Here is a 16,536-nt window from a genome sequence, read left to right as displayed (position 1 = left end):
CGGCTCTGAAAAAGGATGTACTATGTAAAGTCTTGTAATTTTAGGCTGTAAAACATAGGTTTCAGAATTTGATGCACTATGATGCAACAGATTTATGACAATACAATGCCGACTACGAGGATGAGCAAACAGTATATTTTACAGCTATGCAGTCACATGATAGATTTGTAGTTTTACTGAAATAAGTAGTCACACCACGAGCAAAATTAATTGCTACCCTGCCATCTGCTTGGTTTCTGAATAGTGCCAAAGGCTTAGGGTTTAAAGGAGAATTTATTTCACTGTGGCACATTTCCCATTTATGTGTCTTTAGAGGCTCTAAGTGTCATGCTAACTTTAAATTCGTCACCTCCATTGTAGCTATTTGGGACGCAAGGAGTCGCTCTGATCTGATCAGATGTGCCGGCCGACCTAATCACAGGCATATTCTTCTGCGCCCGCTTTTTGTGCCGAAAGCTTTCATTTTGGCAGGTGTTTGCACTGGACTGGGAGTCGCAAACCAGTTTGTCCCTGCTAGTTTTGGTGTTGCAAGAAAAGGGTATTTACCCCCATATGGTCTGAGCAGTCCAACTTGCTTTTCACTTGGGTGTTGGTGCTGTTTGTTGTCTCTCTCTCTTTTTTTTTACTCACCCCAACTGGTTGTGGCAGATGGCTGTCCTCCCCGAGCCTGGTTCTGCCAGAGGTGGGTTTCTTCTAAAAGCAAGTTTCTTCACTCCACTGATGCCAAGTACTTTCTCATAGGGAAATACTGGTCGTTGGGTTTCTGTCTATAAAATAGTTGGGTCTTACAGCATAAAATGCCATCAGATGATTGTTATTGCAATTTGATGCAAGATAAATAAAAGTTAATTAAACATGTATAATTTCTCTTGGGCTAATTTGGAACAAAAAAAATTAATCAGTAAATACAAGCTTGTGAATCAGAACTGTAATATTCATCTAAGCTGCAAATTCATTAGTTGTAGTTCAATAGCTGGGATCACTGTCATGGATGGATACATGGATATTTTCCACATCTGGTATAAACAGATTTCCAACTGCATGAATAAAGAAAAATCTCCTCCTCAACTGACAGCAGTAGCATTGAGCAAAGAAACAAACACCAGAGTTTTGTTTACAGGATAGGCCTGTCTGTCATTTGACTGTCTGTGGTTCTTTCAGTATGACCATCTATCAAAGAACATGGACATTTACAATGTTATCATAATGGACAGGGGAATCCGCCATTGTATTTTGCTGCGAGTTTTCCTCAGAAGTTTATTTTGGAAGGATTTTGGTGGTCAGCGTAGTTGGAAATATATGTTTTTGTTTTTGCTACGTTTCCATTGCTATGAATACAAAACACACTGGCACATCGCTCTATTCTGTTTTCCTGAAATGAGTGCTCTCCTTCCTCGAGGGGTTTGAATTAGGAATATTCTTTGTTACCCAGAAACAAGGGTACCACTTAAAGGTAGCATCTCTGAAAATGCTTGCATAGGTCCAGTGGGAGCAGAATTTAGATGAGCCTGGAGAGTGAGCATAATCTCCTCAATTTCATTGTTTTTTGCAATTTGTACATTATTTCCATGAAACACATACATCTCGAGCCCGTGCTCAGAGATTGAATGTGCCGAATGTAATTCTGTCTGTGCTCCTCTGGGCGTTGTATAGGTGTTAGTGTCTTGACTGACTTTAGCTCGGATGCCTGAGGCCCTGATGGGATCTGTACCACCCATGTACCTCATAATCGCTGTGGAACAACATGGTTCTGCAGCACAGAGTCTCTACCTGGCCATAGGAAAGGTTGTATCCGTTTCTTCTGCATTTGCATGCATTTGTCTGGCTGTCTGCCTGAGTTTTTGTCTGTTTCTCTCTGTCTGCTCGTATGATTGACTTCTGTCTCTCTCTCCCCTCCATTTCCCTACTCTCTCTCACTTCTGTAAGAAGATTGGATCGTTCAGTGTTTACATAAAGTCTATCACCATGGCAACAAAAGCAGCTTGTAAGCATCTCCACTCCCAATTATCTCCTTTCCTCAGGCATCTCGGACTCTCTGCGCTTTCAGCTGTCCCCAAACATTCTTATTCAGTTTTTACACTTGTAAATACTTCCAACCAAACACACATTTCACATAAAGTATGTGGTGACAGGAATGTGCAATAACGGATAAATTATTTATGCCAAGTGAGTGAAGTTTTGATTTTATCTTGTTATTTTTTTGCCAAACATAGGAAACACTTTGTTGTATTTACACTTAATATATTAAATTAGTATATGACATAAGAACTATTATTGAATGAGCCGCATCGTATGAGATTCGCACCCATAAAAACAAAACAAAAAAACCCCATACCTGATTAATATTTAGCCTTGAGTGTGGTTTCTGTGGAGGCCATTGCAATGCTTCCAGTGCAGCTGATAATTTTAGCTCTCTCTGTCTGAGCATTTATGCATCTGCTGGACCTCCTCCAGTGTTTTCAAATTTTGGCCCTTCAGTTTTTTCGTTTTGGGGAAGAGGAGAAAGTCACAGGTTGGCAAAGTTACCAAATAACTTGGTGGTGAGCAACAGTTACACTGGCGTGGCATATCTTTCTGAGAACTGAAGAAAAAAAGAATCTTCCTATTGAACTTTATTGCGATTTCCTGCCTCTTTGAAGCTAAAAGAGCACACACGAACACATGAGATATCAGTGAAAAGCTCAGAGATGTCCTCTATTTAGTACATTAGGACTTAGTAGGGTAGCTCAATAAGTCAAAAGATATAGACTATAAACAAATGTCCAATACAGAGGACATAAATGAATGGGCTGGTTCTCAGGATGATATGAAACTCCTGCTTTTCAGTGTGCTTTGCTGGCACACAAAGTTAGCAAAGTTAAAGTGAGTTGAGTCAAGCATTTGAATCATCACTTTATAGCAGAACTGATCCATAGGGACAAATTCAGGGTGCAAAACTGTGAATGTCACCTGGTGCACAAATAAACAGCCTTTGTTGGGGAAAATGAGCCAAAATTAAATGAGGTATGGCTTATTTTATTAAAATGGCGGAGTCATGTAACAAAGCAGTTGTATGTGACAAAGCAGTGGTAAGGAAATTAACTGTGAAATAAAAAAAGGAAAAGAATAAAAGATGATAAAAACAAAGTTACAACATAGCAGAAAAACTGCATTAAAATCAGCCTACGCATCGAGCTTTTTAAAATATCAGGGGGAATGTGTGTATTTTTATTTTATGAGGCTGACATTTTGCTAGTGAATGAACAGGTGGTTACTGGGGTCAATGCTCTCAGGCGGAACAAGCCAGGTGGCTAGTCCTTTGTAAGATGGAGCACTTCTCTCTTGACTGTGACGTTGGTCCCCATGGGTCATTGAGTCCGGATTTGTATTAGTATTTAAGACTGCTGCCACACAGATTTTACAGACACTTATTGGCGCATGCAAACGCTGCAGATGTGGGATGACTTTTTATCTTTGCTACTGGCAGTTTGCCTACCCAAGTCTTTGCCTTAGGTAGAGTGCTAGAGCCTTAGCAGATGTTGTTTAGAGCAGAGTTTCAAAGAAGAGAGCATTATAAGGAAACTTAGTGACACTTCTGGTGAAAGTCATAACACCATTATATTATTTTTGCTTTCTTTTGATTCCAGGTAATGTAAAATATCCAAGCCACCCAAAAGCAATGCTTTTTATTCCTCTTTCCAGGGATTACATGAGCTCAATTACTCTAGATAGATAATCTAAGAGGTTTTATCTGGTGTGTAACTGAAGTTTTGTGTCTCCTTTTATGGAGTGTAATTTTTTCTGTTGTTGTGGAGGTGAATGTGAAGTAGCAAGGTTGGGAGGGAGAAGAGGCATTAAGGTGAAGGATAGCAGTGAGGCTCACCAGGCAATTATAAAAAGATTAGGAGGAGATTTGAGATGTGAAAGATATTGTACTCAGATGCTCATGCACATAGACAGACCAATCTTGCCCTCTCCCACTCACTCTCCTACACACAAACACAAAGCCCTGTAATTTAGTTGGCATATAGAGAGAGAGAGCCGGCTGGTTCTCTTTTCAGACATGTCGAGACATAGAAGCCAGCCAAATGGTCACAAATATAGATGATCGGGCTGATAAATGAAGAAATATGTCCTTTCCTACTGTGCAGTTTCTATCACAAGTATGTGTGGTATAGCTAATATTTGATGTTGTCCACCATTAGCCTCAAACTGGACTGTTCTGAAGGTGCTACAATTGGAAGATTGCATAGAAACTGACTGAAAATAGAACATGCACACTTAAAGATGCCAGTCATGTCTGCGTGTGCAGTTAAAGGAAGTTAAGTCTTCATAGGTGATATAGTTAAAAATATTTCCATGCATAAGCTGTGTAATTGTAGTTTTTCCTCTAAGTTTTAGGACCAAAACTTAAGACTTTTGCTTTAAAATGTCATGTAGGATTTTGGCATATAAACTATGTGGGTTTACTAATATAAGCATACTTTATTAGGACTACTTTTATGTAAACTACTGAGTTCATGAGATAAATATTTCATGCTGTCTGTAAAGTAGAATAACTCTTACAAAAATATAAAAGAAACACAGGCTTAGATGGCTTTTGTATATATGCAAAATCAGAAGAAACCAAATTGTTTGATCTTGTCCATTTGTCTGTGTCCATCCCTTAACCTGACATTGCTGGAACGCCGTGAAGTATGCACACACTGCCAACATTTGTGCTGATAAATGGCTATATTGTGCCATACATGCAAATGCACCACCCTGTAGTCAGTTAAAGGGTGACTGACACAGATGAAGGTTTGATCTTTGTGTCCATATACAACTCCCAGCTGACCAACCTTTAATCTCACCCACTTAATTATGCATGATCCCTCCATGTGGGGCTTTAATGGACTTTTTTCCTCTTTGTCTAACTATCATGTAAAAACTTTGATATTTGCCCCTATGTGACAAATTAGAAGGTGCATCTTAAGTTATCATATGGAAACAAGTAAATAAAAAAACTATTCCTTGTTTTTTTTCTGACTTGTAAGTATTCTTGAGCAATATACTTTCACATTGTAAATAATTTCAATTTATAATAATTTTATTTTTTACTGCATATAGCACTGGCTGTGCCAGTGACTGAAAACAGGCTGACTCAGTACACTGACACTGCAGATGACACTAGATATCATTTTAAAAAATGTTTAAAAGCTCAGTCATATAAAAGTTCAGTGAACTTTTATATTTTTTGCATATTATATCGACTCAAGTTTTCGATACTTGCTTTCATTCTCATATTGCTTCATGACTTCGAGATATTATATTTGTTGCTGATACTGTGTTGAGCATTTAACTTGCTTATTTAAATAACCTTCACTTGCAGAAATATAGACACAGAAGTGGTTTAAATGTGAAATTTCAGGGTTTTTCTAACTATCATTATTTTAAAGGCATGTCAAAACATTTCTTGTGCATTAACTGGCTTATAATGATACAAATTCAAAAGCCCTTTCCTGAATGACCTTCCTTTATTATCCAAAAACACATTTTCTATGTCTCTCTTTTTGTCGCTCTCAAACTCTCTAATGTCCCTGATGACCTGAGAACATAGTGTTGTCCAACGGCATTTCTCTGGATCAGTTATGAACATATGGATATCCCAGGAAGGACAGATGTATAGCCATTCAGTTATTGTAAACACGCCAATAATATCAATGATGGGAGGCTAAACAGCAGGGGGTGTTTGGATCTCTAAACATGTCAATATGTTTGTTTAAGAGACTGAACTGGGCAGCATTCAGGCCTTTGTTCCTCGACAAATCCATTTAAATGCATAGATGAAATCAATCTAAAAGAGTGCTTAGGTAATTTGAGTATAAAGTGAGTGGTGTGTCCTTGTTTTTTTGTTGTTGTTTTTTTTTTTTCTTTCCCCAGTTTTCACTCTGACCTCACACAGATCCCCACTAGAATTATAATGGCAAAAGTGGGATGGAAACTGTGCTACTGTATAGGGGACAAATCCCTTTGCTCTTGGGAAACAAGGTCATCCACTAACCTTCTGTCTCCAGCTGCAGAGCAAATGCTCAAAGGGAAAGGCCGCCATTACCGGCTCCCCAAAGAGGGTATCAAGTCAATTCCCAGTGGGCACCCATGTAAACACATACAAACGCTTCCCACAGACAGATGAGTTTGAGCATTCCGTCTCTGACACACACACACACAGTTTCAGTCATGTCCACACTCCCCTCAATCCCTCTGACCTCACCTCAATTAGCGAGAGACATCTTTGTTTGGTTTGCCGTGCCTAATTAGCATGGTTCACCACAGAGCAAGTGCTTGGTGAAATTCATTTATCAAAGGCGGCTAGGACAATGCTTCATGTCACTCCATTAGGATTACAATCTCTCTCATCATCTCTCCAGCTCATTGCATGAAGCCATTTGACAGTTCTGAGTGGGGGTGGCGGGGTGGATGGACGGAAGGGGCAGATCAGCGTTATGGAGCGAAGGATGGAAGGTAACAGCATGTAAAACAGAATGCAAGTGAGAGAATACATGCGGATATTGAGCGAAGCAGACAAATCATGTTAGCAGGAGACACGAGGAAGAGAGCAAAAAGAGCAGAAAAAAAATTAGTGGCACTTCAGAAAGTGGCAGATGGAGCAAGAGAGAGTTGAATAGATTTTATGAAAGACAAATAAGGAAGACCGAAAGAAAGAGGTGGGGGGTGGGGACTCGAGGGTATTCATACGCAGGCCAATTTGAATCAGTGTAGACAGATATGTGTATGTGTATAGACAATTCTGGCAGTCTGGATCTCAGTCTTTCACACCTTCCCGATGAGAGTGCCGCGTAATGGATCCTCGCCTATAGAGGCCACTGCAGGCTTCAGCGTGCATCTGATATTCAAAGCATCTTCTGTTCTCAACGCATACACAATAACACACGCCCTCGTGCACATTTTCTCACAGCCTCTAAGCCATAAATGTCAATATAAAAAGAAATGCTGGCACATCTCCCTCTCTCTCTGTCGCCGTCTGTCTCCGTTTTGCTCCTTCCTTTTGGTAAAAAGAAATTGTTTATCTAAATTGCTAGAGGATATTGTGAATCATTTTTCAAAACGTTATCATTTGTTATTTTTCACATGGTGTGCAAATTGATGCAAGGGTAAGGGAGGGGGCGCTGGGGAGGAATGGAGAGAGACAACCATCAGACCATCAATCATAGCAAAGTAGCCCACACTGACAAGTAGAAGGTCTCTGGCATTTTTGACTGATTTGATTGATGTGTTTTTGAAGTGCGGGGGGAGAAGGTGTCAAACTTCCTTTCTGGCATGGAGTGGATAGATCATGCATCACTCTGTGGCACTCAGCTGGGATTGGCAGTATACTTTTAAATACTCTGTGTGGATCTACTTTATTAGGTGTTTCCCATTTTAAGAGACGCTGCACATTCTGACTTCCATCTGTTTACTGATGGAAGTCAGTAAACAGACTGAAAATTGTTCTAAACCAGTGGAGAGTAATGCTCATTATGGCATTCAGTGATGGGGATTTATCATGCTGCATGAGGGATCTGAGATCCTGTATCTGATTAGGATACTAAATAGTTTAGTTTACTTTAAATGTATCTTCTTAAAGTGATTCAAATTTAAATGTGGGTTGGCTCTTGCATTTAGTCTGCTCTTGTGGCAGAAAAGGAAAAAAGACCTGTTGAACTATTGTAACTGTATAGTGGGAGATTCCCCAGTTGACATATAATGTGAGGTGTTCTTTAAGTAATACATTGCAGTGACCTGTAGTACAGAGGCTCTGCTGTGGCATAGATGTGACATTCGAAGGCTTTCAGCTGCTATACAGCATTACTATGTACACTACTTTAGTCTGTGTTTGAAAGCTTTTGAGTTTTCCCTTGAAGGTCGTATGAAAGTTCAAATTCTATTATTTTTAGCCTTTTTACTAGGCTCACGTCTTAGAATGGAACATTTCTTTCTCTTTAAATGGCATTGGTGCTTTTCCTGTGTGTGTGTGTATGTATCACAGAGTTGAGATGGAAAATATGATGAAACATGATAACGCTGAGGAATTATTGCACCTTCACCACAAATCTGTAGTTCATAATAATCACTTGTTTAGTTGTAAAAAGTGTTGGGGTCATTACTGAAAAAAAGATTTATTCCACATTAGTAATGCTGTATGCAGCTTAATTAGAGAGAAAGTAATTTGTTACACTCCTCGTTACATTACTTACTATTATTAATCCCTAAAATTATCCCTAAAATGTCATAATTACTAGTTAACAATATCACTGTCCCACACACAAAAACAAAGCCCCATCCTTAAAGACACATACATAATCTTTGTTTGCAAAGATCAACACAAGCCCTAAGAGATGTTTGTCATGGTACTTTTATGTTTCAGTGCTTGCTTTAATATTCTTTCATGATTCTTATTCCTGGTTTTGGTTATCTTTCATATATGATCTTAATTCTTCCTTCCTGTGTATTTTTCTTAGCCTGTGTTTAGTCTCTGTCCCCATGTTTTCTCTGTGCCTGTCCTGGTCCCACGCCTCATGTCTCGTCACCCTTCGCTCTGTGTTCCCTCTGTTTCCGAGTCAGTCACGTCTCAGTGTGAAGCCCGTGTGTCTGAGTAGGTGTCTTTGCGTATGTGTTGTTTCCTGTTTTACTTTGATAGTCTCCTGTGCTACGTCAGTGTGTCTAGTTTTGCTTCCACTTGTCTCGTTATGTCTAATTAATCCCAGCTGTGTTTCCCTCCTTTTTCCCCATTCCCTCATTACTCCCTTGTATATTTAAGCCCTGTTTTTCCTCTGCCCATTGTTGCGTTGTACCTTCTTAGTCCTGTGTTTTCCACCGTGTTCCAAGTAATTCTAATTCTCAGTTCCTGGTTTAGTTTCTGGTTTTCATGTTCGAGGTTTTGGTTTGTTTTTTGCAAAGTTTATTTTTGTATGGAAAGTCTTCTGCCGCATTAAGTTTCATTCTGTTTCTGAGTCAAATCAAGCATTCTTAATAATGTGCAGTGTGTCCAATTAGTTAAAGAATGGTGTGTTTTAAGGTTTTTCCTTTCTTTATTCAAATCAGGCAACAAAGTATATATTTCATTTACATTGACATAGTTTTCCTTTTTTCTTTTTTCCCCTTGTCCCTTCCCCTCCCCTCTTTTTTTCCCTTCCCTTCCTTCCTCTCCCCATCCTTTTTATATAAAATATAATTATCATTATATAAACAATCATATCTATGTCTATACATACACATTTATTATCCTAAACAAGTATATTCAAAGGAGGGAGAGAGAAAAAGAAAAACAAAAAAAAAAACAAACGAACCCCCCCCCCCCCAAGAAAAAAACAACAACACCTGCGTAGGCCCATATATATAATCTTGGGGCAGATATGAGAGGAGGCCAAACCTCTCGGTTTTACTTATTAAAGTAATCTATAAAGGGTTGCCAAATTAGGTAAAACTGTTTAACATTATCTCTTAATGAAAATTTAATTTTCTCCAACTGTAAATGATACGTTGTGTCTCTTAATAAAGCAGAATGAGTTGGGGGGGCTTTATTTTTCCAATTTAGAAGTATAAGGCGTCTTGCAAGCAATGTTATAAAGCTCAGAGCACGAATTTGTTTATTATTTAAGTTTTTAACTGTAGCTACACCAAATAGTGCCATTACTGGGTCTGGGGGGAGCTGTTTTTTAAAAATATCAGACAAAGTTTTAAATATTTTAGACCAGTAGGTAGCGATATTAGGACATGTCCAAAACATATGTGACAATGAGGCAGAATTCTGGCCACATCGATCACATCTTGAATCGGCCCCTGGAAACATCCTTGAAACCTTCAATTTAGACAGATGGAGCCTATGCAAGACCTTAAATTGTAGCAGTCCATGCCTGCAGCAGACAGAAGTGGAGTGAACCAGTTCTTGTGCCTTAGTCCATTGATCTTTAGTGATGTTAGTAGCCAGTTCTTCACTCCAAGCATTTCTCAAGTGGTCCAATGTAGTTGTACTGTCTATTTGCAAAAGTTGGTTGTAGATCCTAGAAATAGCTCCTTTCTTTAGCGGGTTCATTAAGAATAGATCATCTGAAACTAGCTTTTGTGGTTCATTGGGAAAGGATGGAAACGTTTCTTTAATAAAATGACGTATTTGTAAATACTTGAAAAAATCTCTGTTTTCTATGGAAAATTTTTGTTGAAGTTGTTGAAACGAAGGAAAAAGATTATCAATAAACAGATCCTTGATTGTGTGTATCCCTTTGGAAGTCCATAGCTGGAATGTTGATCCTGAGAGCAATGTGTATGCTTGATTATGAATTAATGGTGTAAAGATTGAACATTGACGCCAATGAAAATGCTTTCTAATTTGAGACCAAATTTTTAGTGAGTCAGACACTACCGGATTTTTACATTTATGCTTACCCAGATCTGAGTTTGAATGAACCAAAGATTTAAGAGTATTGGAGAAAAAAGTCATACTTCATACATACTCATACAGCATTGATTTGGTGATTGGAGGGCAATGTTAAAATTAAACAGGTTAAAAATGAAAGGCCTTTTGCATTTATCTGCTTTGGCAGCCTTTGAGTAAATTAGATTTTAAAATGTTTAACAATTATCTGCCAACTGTGTTCAAGACGAGTTTAATTAGGAGTTACTGTTTTATTTTACAAGGCTTTACTTATTTCGATCTTCAAACTGGTAACTGGCTTCATTTCATCAGTATATATGAGTCAAATCAAGCATTCTTAATAATGTGCAGTGTGTCCAATTAGTTAAAGAATGGTGTGTTTTAAGGTTTAACAGAGTTTGAAGTTATAATGCTGGACTTTATATAGTGTTAAAAACCATATCAGCATACCAGAGATTTAGCTTCCTTTTCCTTTGTACATCCCAAGACGTTCTGAAAACGAGAAGCTTTTTTTTTTTTTTTTTTTTACTATTTCACACCATTCTTTCTCTGAGCATAAAGGGTGGCAAGGCAAGGTGACATTTGAAAAGTGCATTTCCCTCTCCACTTTGTCTCCACTCTGTCAGTACGTTCTTTTTCCTTAAAGACAACCCCCTCCATCTCACACTGTCTCTACACACACCCACACGCACACACTCTTCAGTGCCCAGTGACAATGATGTCCCTGGTTACCAACAGGGCTGTTTGTCTTTGCTAGACTAGAATGTGACCTCTGGGCACCTAAATGACACTCTTGCTGGCTGCGGTGTGACCCAAGGGCCCATTACGAGTCATACCCGACACTAGATCTGTCACATATACTCCTGTGACGAGCTGTTGGACATTTAACTGTCAACTCCCGATGGCAGGTTGTCAACACCTGTGTCAGGTTGATCGATTAGCAGATTGAGTCCTAAAACCTCATCCTTCCACCAGCGCCTCCCTTTTTAGGCTGATTAAAATATGGGAACAATCAATTATATTTTGTTTCGTACAGGCAGCGCATGTGGTTAACTCCCTGGTGACAGAGTTTCTGCACGTTTAGAAGTTAATTGCTCAGCTCATTAGCTGCAAGTGTGTTTCAGGTTCATAACGGTGGGGGATTCAGTATTGTCGTTATGTGATGAGATGTTTTAGAGTGGTGATCTTTCAACCCGAGACGTAAAGTGGTCTGAGAGCTTTGGAAAAACAAACAAACACACATACAAAAAACCAAAACAACCACCAAAATCGTATGATCTGTTAATTCCCGCATCCATTTTTAATGGCCTTTGAAGAGAACACTTGTTTTTCCTCACCAGCGCCATTTTGGCAGCAAGGTAAACAGATGGATACTGACAGTGAGCGAGCGTCTCACAACAAGTGTCTCGCTCTGCCGTATCTCCTGTTTGACAGAGTACAGCAAGCATCCTTCCATTTTTTTCCTATGTGTATCTAGTAAAATTAGTAGCAACATTTATATTGCAAAGAAATGGGAGGAAACACTCGTATCAGTTTGACAGATTTTCTGCATTTACAAATAATGAGGTTGTGCCTTGTGGTTTTTTTCAGTCCGTAGTTCATCGTTTTTGTTATATCTGACTTATATAAAAGGGACTTGGTTTCATTCCTATATGTTTAATAACTTTAAAAGATCATACCACCAGCTTCCTGCTTTTTTTTTCACTCTACCCTGTCACTGTTCCCTTCCTATTTTTCATTAAAAATGTGCTCTGTTGTCCCACTTTTAAAATTCAGAGTGACTCTTATCACGTATGCGACATTTGATTCTAAATACAGCCAGACATAACGGATAGCCGCTTTTCATTCTGCCAAACGCTAGTGTGAGGATTACTACTGTAGCAGAGCTGGTGTGACTTTAAACGCACATATGAACATCTAATTCATTAATCAGCTTCTGCTGACGGCTTGTGATCAGCAGAGAGATTCAAGCTTTCAAGGACTTGTTGAAGGTTGCTGTGTGCAGATCTGTGATTGCTGTGTAAATTGATTATAGCTGTGCCTCCCTCCAAGGATGCTGCCAGTCAGCTCCAAGCAAGACTTCAGAGCCAAAGTGTGTGTTTGAATGGTGATTGGATATTAAACATTACATCAGCATAAGCAAGCATACAAACACAGTTTACATACATGTGCTGTATTCTGCACGCGTTTACAAAATGGCTAGCAATGTTCACAAAAAGCTTTTTAAGAACCCCAATTATGTTGTTGGTTCAAATATACTTGCAACTTGTTTAATGCAAGTTGAAGTGCAATTCCCCCTTAAGAGGTCCCCATCTGCAGTTGTCATTTCGGTTTTGGTTAGTTATTCGGTGCTATAAACACATGTTGTGGCTTCATTATTGACAATTGTAGAGTCCGAAATCCATCTTGCTATCATGTTTTTGTTATTTCAGATGTGAAATAGAAATGGACACATCTTGATTTATTGGATGATGATAATATGTCAAGACTTCGATGCTTTAATAATTCGTTGGGGCTGAAAAATCAACAAACTGCAGGAATACAGCAGGCACGTCTGTGCCGCGATCTCTAGGGATTCCATCAAGCATGCAGCACCGTCCCAGAAACGGATTTTTGCATAACTTGAAATGGCTCTGCAGGTGTCATCTGAAGCTGTGTGAAAGATGTAACAAAAGTCTGTTGGAAACATGATTTTTAAGACATGTGCCAGATTTGATTGTTATGTTAATTTTCTCTTTCCTGATCAGCACACTGTATTTATTCTCTTCCTTAACAAATTAGCTGCCTGTGCTTTATACCTGTTATTGGATGTGAGTCCTTTTGCCCGTTACATCCCCCTGACACTTATACCCTGACATTTATAGACCACCGCAAGTGTCCTGCTGGCAGCCTGCAGCCCACTCTAGCCAGGTGCTAGACGGTGTCCTGTCAGCTGCAGGCTACATTTTGAAAAGGAACAGATATGAAAAGGATATTGAAAAGGTGAGGGATGTAACGGGCACATGGATTGTGGGAGTAGAAAATGAGAGGCAGTTTGAAAGAGAGGGGTATTTAGAGGAACAACAAGAGCAACGGGTACAGAGGGGATGATGAGAAAGCAAGCAGAGCCAGGTGAAGTTGTGTTCAGTCTTCTGAGGAGGGATGTTTTGTCAGCTCATACAGACTGAGGGTTATCTGTCTCCCCCAGCTGTGCCACACAGCTGTCACACACTGCTATGCTCCACTCTGTCCTGGCATCCTGGCACACAGCTCCTTCTGCCCACTATTATCTGGCTCTGTGTGTGTGTGTACTCCATATTTGTCAGCTTTTCTGTATGCAGATTATTAGCATAGAAATGAGCAAGTTCAGGTTCTTTATGCAGCAAGTGAGTGTCTTCTTGCCCTTTCTCACATCTCTAGGAAAGTCACGCTGAATATCACTCTAGCTAGTCACCAACCTAGAGCATCTATCCATGTTCCTCTGTCTTTTAATTAATCAAGTCGCTCTCTCCATGATGAAAGTTTTCTTTTCAAGGCAGTCTTGGAATCAATTTGCAGTTATTTCCCAATGGAAGCCATGTGCCTTCTCCACAAAAGAGACCAATCTGCAGTCTCCCCACCGCTGTTCTCACCACCCCAACCCCGCCGGGTAAGAGCCTCAATTACCCAGAGTCTATCACTGCAAACAGCCACTTTGCAGCCAACCACCTGTGACTCGGACTGTGGGAAGCTTTGGCTGCAGCCTGGCTGTGTGGGGGTAGAACAGCCAAAGTCATGGGCTGGGCAGCCAACCATTGATTAAGGGAATCAGTATTGATTAAGGGAGCAGGGGACATCTGGAATGAACCAATTTATGTCCCCACATCAATTATTCAAATGGCTGCCACTGAATTGGATTAGAGGTAGATCTTCCTGCCATCGTTTGTACCCCTCTACAATCTGTACCCTCTCAGCAAGCTGTCGTCACAAGTCTCTCGACAAGTTAGGTTCTTGAATTGCAAAGTTTTTAGTTCACCACATGGACTTTTAGTGCATAAACAACTGGTGCAAGTCACTGGGCTCTGCTCAGATTTGCTCTGCTAAATAAAGCATATTGGGCCAGCACTGGGACACCCCTTTTTTCCCTCATCACCCTCGATCACTGGCTGATGCCTATAGCCTATTGCTGGCCCACACTGTGTTGTTAGATTTGTTTCTCAGTTTGCCCTTCTGTCGCTGTGTTGACATCTTGAAGGCTTGAACGCAGCACCGAATGGTACAGCTCGCTAAAATCTGGGCCAGAGGGTTATTCATATTCATAATGTTGGTGCTGGAGAAGCTGTGAAAACGTGTGTGGCTTTGTTCACATATGGGTTTTTTTTTTTTTTTATTGGGTGAGGGTGGGGGGTATTTGTGTTAATCCCTGTGTGAGTCTGTCTAGTGGGATTTTGCTTTGTGTATCATACAGCAGTCAGATCACAGAGGCCAGGGCCAGCGCTGAATCCAGCGGATGGGCTCCTGTCCATTGTAGACAGGCTAACATGGCGGGGATATGTGACGTGACGGGCCAGGGACAAAAGCCCACAGGTGGCTGACTATGATACAGGGCTGCCCTTTGTGTGCTGGCTCACCAGATCGGCTCACAAAAACAGATGTATTTTTTTCCTGATATTATCATCGCCAATGTTTGAGTCTGTATTAAAGAGCAGCAAATCGTCATTTTCTCTCAATTTCTTCATATTTCTACTCTTTTATCTTACACACAATCAATATAACATTACTCATGATCATCCTTTTGTGCACTCACTAAATTAGAAATTGTATTTATGTATTTATTTTTACCTCTGGATAAGCTGTAAAGGCTTTAATGTCCATATGGGTAACTTTTGTTTTGAGCAATTTCATTTTGACAGTTCAAACAATTAGCATATCACCATTTCTCTTAGCAGTGGTGTTGCTGACATAATAGACGACAACAAATGGCTTCTGTATTGCATGTTTCATTAATTTTGATTTAAATTACACTAATTTACAACAACAGATGCTTCAAGGTGCTTTAGACTGTAAGGGTAAAGATCCTACGATATCGCAGACAACAGCTCAACAGTCAGATGATCCTTTATGGGCAAACATTTGGCGATGGTGGGAAGGAAGAACTCGCTTTTAACAGAAAGAAGCCTGTTAGAGCCAGCTTCAGGGAACTGCAGCCATCTGCAATAACTGGTTGGGGGGAAGAATGGAGGAAGGGCATATGAAAAAAACATAGGAGTGGAAAAGAAATACTCATTATATAATGTGAAGCCTATAGCAGCATAACTTCTGTAAGGAATGGTTCAGGGTCCCCTGAGCTTTATCTAAAAAGACAGTTTTAAGGCTAATCTTAGAAATAGAGAGGGTGTCTGACTCCAGAATCCAAACTGGGAGCTGGTGCCACAGAGGAGATAAGTGAAGGCTCGGCCTCCCATTACTTTTGGAAACTGTAGAAAGTCTGTGCTTAAAAGTCTCTAAGATATGATGGGGCCTGATCATTCAAAACTTTATTTTAGGATTGTAAATAGAGTTCTGGATTTATCAAGAGCCAGCAACAAATAGAGCTAATATAAGAGAAATATTATCTCCATCTCTCTGGTCCCTGTTAGTACTACAAGTTTAAGGCGTTCAGAGAGCGTTTAGAAAACCTGATACTAAGAAATTCCAGCCTACAAGTCACAAATGCATTAACTAGTTTTTCAGCATAATTCAAAGGTGGGAAGTTTCTAATTTTAGCAGTCATGCATTTTTTTTTATGTTAGTGTTGTTCCACTGATTTTTATTAAAAAAAATCTTTAACAGAATGGTTTATTTTTGGGTCATTACTATGTCTCAGTCTCAGCTGCATAACTGTGTATGGCTAGAAAGCTTGAATAACAGTTAATATACTTATAATAAGGTGCAGATTTTCACCAATACCTAGTTGGTTAATGGCATGCATATTTGTAGCACACCGGTACCTATTAAAGCCTTAGTTTCCATGGACACTCTCTTTTTTTCTTTTTTTTTCTTTTTTGTAAATAACTAAATTACAGCAAGTTTAGTCAATTTGTTCCTGGCTTGAAGAAAAGCTTAAAAAGATCTCTCAAGTGACCCTAAGAAGAGAGAGTTCAGTTGTAGTCACCTAACGCTTATTTTAAAAAAAGAGAATGATT

The sequence above is a fragment of the Aulonocara sp. 'chitande type north' Nkhata Bay genome, linkage group LG17, assembly GCF_057382095.1.
Source record: "Aulonocara sp. 'chitande type north' Nkhata Bay isolate Kocher_YH1m ecotype deep benthic linkage group LG17, A_spYH_male_GT1.1, whole genome shotgun sequence".
In the NCBI taxonomy this organism is placed as follows: domain Eukaryota; kingdom Metazoa; phylum Chordata; class Actinopteri; order Cichliformes; family Cichlidae; genus Aulonocara; species Aulonocara sp. 'chitande type north' Nkhata Bay.
This window is presented reverse-complemented; position numbering follows the sequence as displayed.